The sequence below is a fragment of the Nycticebus coucang genome, chromosome 18 (assembly GCF_027406575.1).
Source record: "Nycticebus coucang isolate mNycCou1 chromosome 18, mNycCou1.pri, whole genome shotgun sequence".
In the NCBI taxonomy this organism is placed as follows: domain Eukaryota; kingdom Metazoa; phylum Chordata; class Mammalia; order Primates; family Lorisidae; genus Nycticebus; species Nycticebus coucang.
In genome coordinates, this window is record NC_069797.1 from 22,622,103 (window position 1) to 22,634,139 (window position 12,037).

The 12,037-nt window shown below is 42.4% G+C and overlaps 1 non-coding gene across 1 annotated transcript; it reads left to right on the forward strand.

Annotated features, from left to right (window-relative positions):
- Window positions 1-9,415: 9,415 nt before the first annotated feature.
- Window positions 9,416-9,521, forward strand: LOC128571358 (U6 spliceosomal RNA). The gene has a single exon (XR_008375788.1). It is a non-coding gene; the product is annotated as a U6 spliceosomal RNA (small nuclear RNA).
- Window positions 9,522-12,037: the final 2,516 nt, after the last annotated feature.

The window sequence follows — 12,037 nt, forward strand, 5'->3', positions numbered from 1 at the left end:
TGTCAAGCCATCCAAGCATCCAAGGACCTTCCCTTGAAAACGAAACTCCAACCCTCGAGGTTTACACAGTAATGAACTATAACAAACAAATATTATGCATTATCCATCATTTAAAACATTTAAATTTATCCATGTCACTGTTGACACAGCAGGTATAGCCATACTACACCATTAAATAGAGAAAAAGCTCACCATACCATTTCCCATTTGTTAAAATGCTTTGCCTATATGGGGATTCCCAAGAAACTAAACACAGACAATGGCCCGTGTTATACCAGTAATACTTTTCAAAACTTCCTTCTTAACTGACAAATTCAACATATTACAAAAATACCTTACAACCTCACAAGACAAGACATTATCAAACATACTAACTGCACTTTTAAAAATTACATTTAAAAAGGACAATATGATGCTTGTATCTGTTACCCCAAAATTATTGTCATCAAAGCCCTTATAATTATTAATCTTTTAATTGAAATCCTGATAATTTGTCTGCATTTCAATGGCATTTTCAAAATGTCACTAAACCAACATGGAATGAATGTTCATGTTATCCTTAGACTTGACGCAATGAGAAGAACCTTATCCAGTCTTAACTTGGGGGAGAGGGTATGTATGTGTTTCCACCCCAACAGGACCTGCATGGTTCCCTACAACAAAGACCAAACACGAACTGGAAAGACCACTTCAACCCACAGCTGATTCAAGATCCCTTTCAACGGATAAGTCTTCAACAAAATCTGCAAGTACTGCTGCCCCAAACACAAAGGGCACCCCCAATAACATGGGGATCACTTAAAAAATTATTTCAATGGCTGGGCACAGTGGCTTATGCCTGTAATCTTAGCCCTCTGAGAGGTCGAGGAGGGTGGATTGCTTGAGCTCACAAGTTTAAGACCAGCCTGAGCAAAAGCAAGACCCCATCTCTACTAAAAATGGAAAAACTGAAGCAAGAGGATTACTTGAGCCCAAGGATTGGAGGTTTTTCTGAACTATGACACCATGGCACTCTACCCAGGACAACAGCTTGAGACTCTGTCTCAAAAAAATAAAAAAAAAAAACTTATTTCAAGATGTCAATTCTCTTATAACACAGCTCAGTGCTCCTCCAGCACCTAAAAACAAGTTTCTGACTTACCTGACAGTGGTAACTCAGAACTCTGTATTTCCCTTTTTACTGTATTTTTTTATATGCCATGAAAGCAGAACTGTCTACTGGGCTCACTTAATGGCACCATCTTTAGTCCAGCCTGTGTTTTGGGAGATTCTGAGCCCCCTCTTTCCAGTAAGTACACCACTTAGACTGGAGGTCTTTTTATGCCCCTAAGGCAAATCTTGCTGAACCAGACCGACTGGCTTTATTACCCCCAATGTCTCTCTCTTTATTAATAAAACTCCTATGTGTTTTTCCCTCCATTCATTCCAACCCTATGCTACAGTTGTGCCTAAACTTTATTCCTCCTTTACTCCTGATAACACTCCTTGGAACCCTTGCCTGTACAACAACCTCTCCAAATTAATCTCACTGGACAAGTTTCCCTTCTTAACTGGGGCCCTGTGACCATTTAAGTGCAAGAGGTAAACCATTAAAGTTTGCAGAATGAACTCAAAACAAACCTGTCTAGAACAACATGTCCCTTTCTAGCCCGTAAGAATGATCAATGTTCCCCTTGTTATTCTAAACTCTGGTGAGTTACCCTACCCTTTTTCACCCCAAATTTTATGACACGATATTATCCATACCAGTGCTATAGGCATGTCTATAGTAAATTTAACAACTTCTTCCTCCCATGAAATCCTTGTATGTACTACTAGCCCATATGTGTTCTTATTAACTCCTTCTTTTTCATTTCATAACACAATTTATTCTTCTACCCTGTCATTCTCTACTGCTTGGTTAAGTGCTAGCTTCTCCCATCACAATGTTACTCGTTTGAACATCACCACTGTATTCATTATGGGGAAAAAAAAAAGTGAATCATCTTGGGCGGAGCCTGTGGCTCAGTGAGCAGGGCGCCGGCCCCATATGCCGAGGGTGGCGGGTTCAAACCCAGCCCCAGCCAAACTGCAACAAAAAAATAGCCAGGCGTTGTGGCGGGCACCTGTAGTCCCAGCTACTCGGGAGGCTGAGGCAGGAGAATCGCCTAAGCCAAGGAGTTGGAGGTTGCTGTGAGCCGTGTGATGCCACGGCACTCTACCGTGGGCAATAAAGTGAAACTCTGTCTCTACAAAAACAAAAAAAAAGTGAATCATCTTGAATGACCCTGGCAAGCACTTTACTTATTGTAATTAAGACCAAAAAGTTTCCTTGTGAGTCTTGTTGCTTTCATAGTTTCTGTAATTGTTTTACTTCCTTCTGCATCAGTGGCTATAGCCGCCTTAGCCAAATCTGTTCAGACTGCTCATTTTATTGATACTATGAAGGCTAATAACACACAAGAGCTCATAAGACAAGCTAAGATTGATGATCAAGTTAGGCAAAGACTGAATGCCCTCAAGGTTGCCATTGAATGACTTGGTGATAAGCTCTACAAAGAAGAACAGCTCTTCCATGTGATTTTAATAGCACCAATATTTGTGTTACAGCAGTTTCCTCTATCTGTGGGAACAAGAATCATTTACATAGTGCCTTCAATGACGCTATTGGCTCAAAATATAGCTGACTTATCCAACCAACTACATGAATAAGCTATTGCCATCCAAGAGACCAACCAACATTCTGTTTTTGACACTTTAGAGAAAGATTTTCAATGGTTATCTCCTTCTCATTGGTTTTCAGGATTAAATTTAAGAATGTGGTTTTTTGGTGCTCTCCTGATACTCCTCTTCATCATCATCATCACCTTTGGGTGATGGATGTGTCATCTGACCCAATGACAGAAGAAACAAGATGAAATGTTTGCTTATGTTCACTTGACGATATTAAAAAACAAAATGAGGGATATGTAGAGGAAACAGAGCCTTGGTCTTTAGCATAAGACTCACTTCCTGTTGAGAGATCCAGAGAATCATGAGAATGGTGTGTAAGTTGTGTACATGCAGGAGATCAGAAAACTGGCCTCCAAGGGAGAATGTATATGTGAGGCATAGCAACACCAGACCTAGTGGTTATGGTAAAGATATATTCTAGATTCCAAAAATCTCTTGATGCTTGCTAGAGACAGGGTCTTGTTTAAGGTCTGAGATTTTGCAAAACAAATTGAAGGCATTCTGTCTGACACTTTCCATATTCCCCCTTTTTTTCATGCTGATGTCTGATAAGTAACTTTTAACTTCTTTTTCTTACTTTGTGATAATAAATTCAGACCCAAGGTTAACTCAGGAGGGCTCCTCCCAGAGTTCCTCAGTTCCCTGGCACAAACTCTGTGTCAAGCCTCTTCATTCCTTGCACCAAGAACCCCTCATCTGGTGACCCCCAGCTCCTTCAGAACCCGAACAATGGAGATAAAGATGAAACTCACAATTTCTGAAACAACATCTTGGCTGGGCTGAGGGAAAAGGTCCCTAAAACTAAAAGCCTAAGTAAGGTTCAGGAAATAGGAAACAGATGAAAATCTATCAGCCTTCCTGAAGAGAACTATGGAGGCATATCAGAAATATACTGATACAGATCCAGAAAGTTCTGATAATCCAAGTTGATTAACATGACTTTTATTGGCCAAAGCATGCCTGATATCCCACAAAAGTTACAGAAGTTAGAGGGGGTTCTCACTTTGCCCGTATTCATTTGGCTGACACGGCTCATAGTCTTTATAATTCATGAACGGGGCTAAAGAACAACAGAAATGAAACAACAGGCACATCTGGCAGAAGTTCTGACAGAAAACTCTAAGATGTCCCCTCAACAGAGACCACTGGTCCACAGAGGAAAAAGATCAAGCAGAAAAAATTCTCTTAGAAAAAGACCAATGTGCCTACCTGCAAGGAGAAGGGTCATTGGAAGAAGGATTACCTTAAATTATAGCAAAAGAATGATAGGAAACCTCCTGTACAACTGATGGGGCTAAATGCAGAAGATATGGAATGATGGGACCCTAGGGCTCCCCAGAATCCACGGGAATTGCAGTCAGTTATTAATATCTTCCACCAGGAGCCAAGGGTAACCCAGAAAGTGGGAGAAAATTGATTGATTTCCTGCCAGGCATGGTTGTTCACACCTGTAATCCTAGCACTCTGAGAGCCCAAAGCAGGTGAATTGTCTGAGCTCACAAGTTCCAGAGAACCCTGAGCAAGTGCAAGACCCCATCTCTGCTAAAAATGAAAAACTGAGTCAATAGGATCACTTGAGCCCAAGAGTTGGAGATTGCTGTGAGCTATGGATACCATGGCACTCTACCAAAGATGACAAAGAGAGACTCTGTCAAAAAAAAAAAAAAATTGATTGATTTCCTGATTGATGGTGGTGCAACTTAACTCAGTTTTAAACCTTAAACTGGCTGAGCTTACTAGAGGCTCAATGCTGGTGACAGGGGTATCTGGACAACCCTTCCAAAATTATTTTCTCCAGTCCTCAGGTTGTGCTATTGGAAATTGCAGCAATTTGAATTGCTAGGTCAAGATCTTCCCTCTAAATTGTAGGCTCCACCAGCATCTGCAGTTTTGAGATTTTGCGATGTGGGCCATTCTCCCTCCCCTGGGGCTAGGTGATTTCTTAGAGTGGTTTTGATTTGCATTTCTCTTATAATTAGGGATGAGGAGCATTTTTTCATGTTTGTTAGCCATTCATCTATGTTCTTTAGAGAAAGTTCTATTCATTGATATAAGGGATTTTTGGCTTCTCATTTTGCTTTCCCAAGACCTATGGCTTGACATTGTCACTGGCACCATATGAGTCTGTTCCACAGCCTCATACTTGTTTTGGTGATTTTGATGATTTAGAGATGTAAGATGGTATCCCCAGGATGCTTTTATGTGCCTTTCTTGGTTTATTTCATATGCAGGGAGTTGTGTATTGTCCATACGTTAATGTACTTCCTGATCCAAATTGCATATTTATTTTACTTTGTCTACTTACCTATTAAACTGTTATGTTTTAAAAAAAAATAAAAAATAAAAAATACATAAATTGCATGTTCAATTGAACTTTCAGAATAAAGATGTGCATATCTCAGTTCCCCCAGAACATGCCTCTGCCTTGCAAACACCTCTGCCTGCCCTCTTGGATGTCCCCAAAGAGCTGCCTGCTGAAGTCCTCAATCAAGTCAACCCTGAGGTATGAGCTACCACTATGATCTCCATACTCTGGTACCCAGTCCATGGCCTATTAAGAACAAGGCCACATGGCAAGTGATGAGCAGTGGGCAGGCAACTGAAGCTTTATCTGTATTTACAGCCTCTCCCTTCACTGGCATCACCACCTGAGCTCCACCTCCTGTCAGAGCAGCAGCAGCATTAGATTCTCATAGGAGCACGAACCTGACTGTAAACTGTGCATGTGAGGGATCTAGCTTGCTCACTCCTTATGAGAATCTAATGCCTGATCTGAGGTAGAGCTGAGGTGGTGATGCTAGCGCTGGGGATTGGCTACAAATACAGATCATCATTAGCAGAGAGATTTGGCTGCACAGAGACAATAATAAATAATTTCTCGCAGATTTATAGGAAAACTATCTTTTCCCCTCCCAGTCCATGGAAAAATTGTCTACCATGAAACCTGTCCCTGATGCCAAACAGGCTGGGGATCACTGGTCTGCTGGCCGACCTAGAAGAGTACATGTGGACTCTGCTTGTATCAAGGTAAAACCAGGGATCGACTCAAGCAATACTCATTAAAGCTTCAAGGTAGGGAGAGTCTTTAACCCCTAGTTGTGGCCTTTTTAAAATATGGATGTCTGGCCTTGTCACTCTCCCTATAACACTCCCATTTTGCCATTTAAAAAACATGGATCTGAGGAATAGCACTTTATTCAGGATCTGTGAGCAATAAACCAAATAGTGGAAGACATTCATCCTGGGGTACCTAACCCTTATACTCATCTCAATACTATAACAACTTGCCTTGGTTTTCAATGATAGACCTAAAAGACACCTTCTTTTGCTTTCCCTTTGCTCCTGAATCACAAGAACACTTTGCTTTTGAATGGAAGGGTTTAAGGACTAAAAACAAATGCCAGTGCTGTTGGACTGTCCTCCCCCAGGGACTTAAAACCTCTCTAACCATATTTGTCAAATTCTGCCTAGAGATTTAAGAAAATTAATTTTAGAAGAGGGAATAATTTTACAGTATGTCAGTGACAATTGGATTGAAGTGAGACTGAAGCTGAATCAAGGCACATGCTGTAATTGTCTTGACTTTCTTAGCTGACAAAGCATATAGAACATTCCAGAAAAATACCCAGATCTCACTGCCCACTGTCAAATACTTGGGATTTGAATTATCTCAGGGGACTTGAAATCTCCTCCCAAACCAGAGGGCAGCTGCAAACTGGGTGGCAGTCCCCACCACTCACAAACAGCCGTGAGCATTCCTGGGCATGGCAGGGTTTTGTCAGATTTGCATTCCCAGCTTCAGCCTAATCGCCAGTCCCTTAAAGCCTTAAAGGGAAAGGAAAAAGAGTCCCTTACTTGGACAGGGGAATGTCAAGTGTGCCTCCCAGATTTGAATTGTTCATCCAAGAAAGACCGGGGTTGGACTTGGGGTATTAACCCAAACTTTGGGAGCTCATAAGCAACCTGTGACAAAGGGATGGCCCACTTATTTGAGTGCAGCTACTTGTTATATTTTACAAGAAGCTGAAAATCTTTCCCTTAGATAGCCAATAACTGTTCATATTGTACATTATGTTATCCCTATTAGATCAAAAGGTGAGCTGGTGGTTAACAGCCGGCCATTTGGGCAAATATCAGGCTACTCTGTTGGATAATCCTAATGTAATTCCAAAGGTAGTGTCCACCTTGAATCCTGCCACCCTGCTGCCTAGGGACTCTCATTTCCCGGTTCATGCTTGCATTCAAATTCATAGACAAGGGCTGGGCGCGGTGCCTCACGCCTGTAATCCTAGCACTTTGAGAGGCCAAACCTGGAGGATTGCTTGAGCTCAAGAGTTCAAGACTAGTCTGAGCAAGAGTGAGACCCCATCTCTACTAAAAAATAGAAAAATTAGACAGGTATTGTGGCACACGCCTGTAGTTTCAGATATTCTGGAGGCTAAGGCAGAAGAATCACTTAAGGCCAGGAGTTAGAGGTTTTTGTGAGTTACGATGATGCCACTGAACTCTATCTGGGATAAGAAAGTGAGATTCTGTTTCAAAAAAGGAATTATTGACCAATTATATTCTAGCCATCCATATTTGACTGATCAGCTCCCATCGGACCCAGACGAGGAATTTTTCATGATAGGAGTAGCTTCATGAAGAACAGAAAACTGGGTATGCTATGGTTACCAGCCAACAGGATGGGTTGAAACTTATCCACCAGAACTGAATAACCATCAGAAGCCTCTAAAACCCTTTAAGGAAAATTATTTCTAGGTTTGGACTTCTATCATCTCTTCAAACTGATGTTGGAGCAGCTTTTGGTGCCAGAATCATCCAAAAAATCTCAAGGATTGTATAAATCAGTTGGAGAATGCATTCATCAGAAGAACGCAGTTTTCAGAGAAAGCTGAATGAATTAACTTTTTAAAAGACTCTCTCTGAAACTGGTCAAGTTTAACTTGGCACAAGGTGTTATCCCTTGCCCTGCTGAGAATTCAGGTGACCCTCAGAAGTAAGCTGGCACTTAGCCCCTTTGAAATTTTATATGGGAGACCATATAAAAAATTTTATATGGGAGACCATTCCTAAATTTTATATGGGAGACCATTGTTCAGCCAATGATTGTCTGCCCCCAGAGATGGAGGCTCACTCAGAAGTAAAACAGCCTGGTAGTATGCTAACTAGTTATTTCTGAGTTTGCCTCCAATAGCCTCCACTTTCTAACAGATGTGCCCTTCATTCCATAAAGCCAGAAGATAAGGTGTTACTGAAAACCCAGAGAAACCAACATCTCCAAAATCAGCTACAGCCACAGCAGATCGGCCTATTTGAGATGCTCCTGACAACTCACTCATTAGTTAAACTCACAGGAGTTAGGCCATGGATTCATCACCCTCAGCTAAAACACACACCCTTACCAGAGACCCTACCCTCCAGGATTCATCACTGAGAGACTGGAGAAGCAGTGGGCTTTTGACCCCTTAGAGGACCTAAAGTTACTCTTCCACAAAAAGAGATAAGTAACATGAAGTTATATACCCCATGCATCTTACTTGTTCCTTGGGGTTTTTTGTTTGCCTGGTAAGACAACACTTCAATTAGGACTTCTCAAACTATCACCTCCTCCACTAACCTATCTCTCTACTGGGTTTGTCATCCTAAACCTGGTTCAGTGCAGGAACATTCTGACCCTACAGTTGTATATAGTTTCACTAATGTACCCTCCTGCCTCTTGGATCACCCATCAGAGGTCCCATGTGTCTTTCTTACCCACCCCCATACCAAACATCATAGACAAAGTGACAACAAGGACCCACAATCTTTTTTTTTTTTTTTTTTGTAGAGACAGAGTCTCACTTTATGGCCCTCGGTAGAGTGCTGTGGCCTCACACAGCTCACAGCAACCTCCAACTCCTGGGCTTAGGCGATTCTCTTGCCTCAGCCTCCCGAGTAGCTGGGATACAGGCGCCCGCCACAACGCCTGGCTATTTTTTTGGTTACAGTTTGGCCGGGGCCAGGTTTGAACCCACCACCCTCGGTATATGGGGCTGGCGCCTTACCGACTAAGCCACAGGCACCATCCAGGACCCAAAATCTTACAAGAACACTTCCCACAGGCCATACAGTTTCCCTAAACTGACCACCTATTGTAAAAATTCGATTGTGGCAGTCTTTTCAGCACTACTCTCTTTAGACTATCTTATTAACAAATGTTTTACCCCTGCCAGAGAAGGACTATGGGACCACTATCTGTACCATAGTATGCCCGCAGAAATGTATCCCCAGAGCTCTGGGAAACTAGCTCCTATCAGGTCCTGGAAGGAAAGGATCAATTCTTTTATACAGATCCTTGATTACAAATTTTAACCCTAATGTTACCTAAAAATGGCTCTATAAACCTTCAAACAGAAGCAGGTGATGTTTGTGCACCCTTGGATATATTTTTGTCTATGTAGGCAAGGAAAGAACTCCTTGGGCTTATGATTGCTTAAACAGCTAGACAATGGGGGGAACTGTTCATTAAGACTCCTCAGCACTCTCTTCTTGGTCTGTAACAGATCTTAATGGAGACTCCATCTGGGGAACCTCAAAACAGCATCTCCCAGGGGAAATCCCAGAGGCAGAGGACTACTTCTTTGGGTACCCACTACTCCCCTGGTGGGGAATGACAGCTCATCAGTACTTGTCCTGCAACCTTGAGAATTATCACCAGTGAGTGTTCACCTCGGCAGCACACATACTAAAATTGGAATGGTACACAGAAGATTAGAATGGCCCCTGCATAAGGATGACATGCAATTTGTGAAGCGTTCCATATTTTTTACCATAGAATGCTATTCAGCCATTAAAAATAGTGGAGACTAGGGCGGTGCCTGTGGCTCAGTCGGTAAGGCGCCGGCCCCATATACCAAGGGTGGCGGGTTCAAACCCGGCCCCAGCTGAACTGCAAACCAAAAAATAGCTGGGCGTTGTGGCGGGCGCCTGTAGTCCCAGCTACTCGGGAGGCTGAGGCAAGAGAATTGCTTAAGCCCAGGAGTTGGAGGTTGCTGTGAGCTGTGTGATGCCATGGCACTCTACCGAGGGCCATAAAGTGAGACTCTGTCTCTACAAAAAAAAAAATAGTGGAGACTTTACATCTTTTTATTAACCTGGATTGAGTTGGAACACATTCTTCTTAGTGAAATATTGCAAGAATGGAGAAGCAAGAATCCAATGTACTCAATTCTAATATGAAGGCAGTAGCTGACCAGTTCGAATCCACCCTGGGCCTCCTAAACAACAATGACAACTACAACCAAAAAATAGCTGGGCATTGTGGTGGGCACCTGTAGTCCCAGCTACTTGGGAGGCTTAGGCAAGAGAATCGCTGGAGCCCAAGAGTTGGAGGTTGCTGTGAGCTATGACACTAGGGCACTCTACTGAGGATGACAAAGTGAAACTCTGTCTCAAAAACAAAAACAAAAAAAAGAAAATGTCCCCCAATGATTCCAATAAGCATGCTGCATAACCAGTACAATATGACATATTGTGATGGTACATGACTTCCAAAGCTAGATCCCAGCAGACACTGGGGTTCTCCCTCTCTACACCCTACTCTCTCACTCTCCCTGTCTCTTGGAATGCTCTCTCTGGGAGAAATCAACTGCCATGTCATGAGGTCACTCAAGAAACTCCATGGAGAGGTCCATGTGGCAAGGAACTGAGTCATCCTGCTACAAAATGGGAGAAATTAAGGCCTCCAGCCAATGGCTGTGTGAGTAAACCATTTTGGAAGCAGACCTTCCAGCCCCAGTCAAGCCTTCAGATGACTGAAGCCCCAACCAACATCTTGACTAAAACTGCATAGAGAGACCTGAACTAGACCAACTTACTCACTAAACTGTATAAGATAATGTGTGTTGTTTTAAGCCATTTAATTTTGAGGTAATGGTAACGCAGCAGTAGATAACTATTAGGTTCTGCATGCTTATTATCTGAATCCTCAAGCTCACAAGCTTATGTACAGCCAAAAGATATTTGTGATGAACTGATCACTGACAAAATTAGCTCTCCCTTAGATATTCCTCTCTTATATAAATTCCTCTTTTGTATAAATACTAGCACTGACAACAGCTGGTATTTTTGAATTATGTGCAGAGAAGATCCTGCATACCAGATACCAACCTTGCCCATCTAACTGGCTGCAGAGTGAAACTTCAAGTCTTGAAAAAGAGAGAAAACTTCCCAAAGTTCATGGAAGTCCTGTTAAAAAACTGATCAGCAAAGCAATGAATAAATAATGTTGACGTTAAAAGGAGGGTCACCACCCGAGGTAATTCAGACAGGCTGAGCAGGATTTGGGGGCAGAGACGGTCAATAGCTGGCATGTTGGTTGCAGTCAAAGGGACAGGCTTAGACAACCAGCAAAACTTTTCTATGCAGGTGATGACCACTGGTCACTTCCACGTGAACTCCTCTGTCCCCACGTGGCTCCTGGGCACTGACAACAGCTGGTATTTTTGAATTATGTGCAGAGAAGATCCTGCATGCCGATCCTCCCTGTAACTTCTTATGTTTGGGCTTTGGAAACTTAAAAGTCAAAAAGTAAGATTCAAGTGCAGAAGACGCAGCTGAAATCATGGAAGTACCAGGACCACAACCACACCTATGTTAACTCTGTACTTTACTGGCATTATTCTGTCAAAGGGGGGGTCCAGACATGTCATTTAACAGATTTCAAATATTGTTTCTAACAGGCTTTGGTGAAAGGCAGTAGGACAAGAGAGGCATAAACATTGCAGAGGGCTCCGGGGGACACCACATGGTTCCTCCAGAAAACCTCTAACTTCCACAGAAGTTATGAAATGCATGATGTGATGTGATTTTGAGTGAAGTGATCAAATTTCACAACTAAGTTTATACAAGGACCATCTGGAGACATAGGATTGGGACCTGGGATTGGAGCCAAAAGGTATACAAAGGCCATAAGTCTGAACTGTTTTACAGAAATGGGGGTGAACTCTTCAGATTTCTCCAGGCTATGAAAATTTAGAGGATAGATAAGGAAATTTCCCCTAGAAGGGCAGGGACAGGGATGTCCTTAGTTGACCATCATGCTATACTTTGAGGTGCCATCCAGGATAGTTTGAACTAAGTGCAGTCAGTTACATGTCAGTCCCAAGCCAGGAGCATACTCTCCCCACTACTGCCAAATCTTGGATAACTGATGCCAAGATACCATTGCTAATATCACACAGGCCTCTATGGCCCTAGAAAATCCACTACAAAGATAAAGAGAAGTAGTGTAACTACGTTTAAATCAGTGTTAGAGCTTTCAAAGAATGAATGAATGCACAGT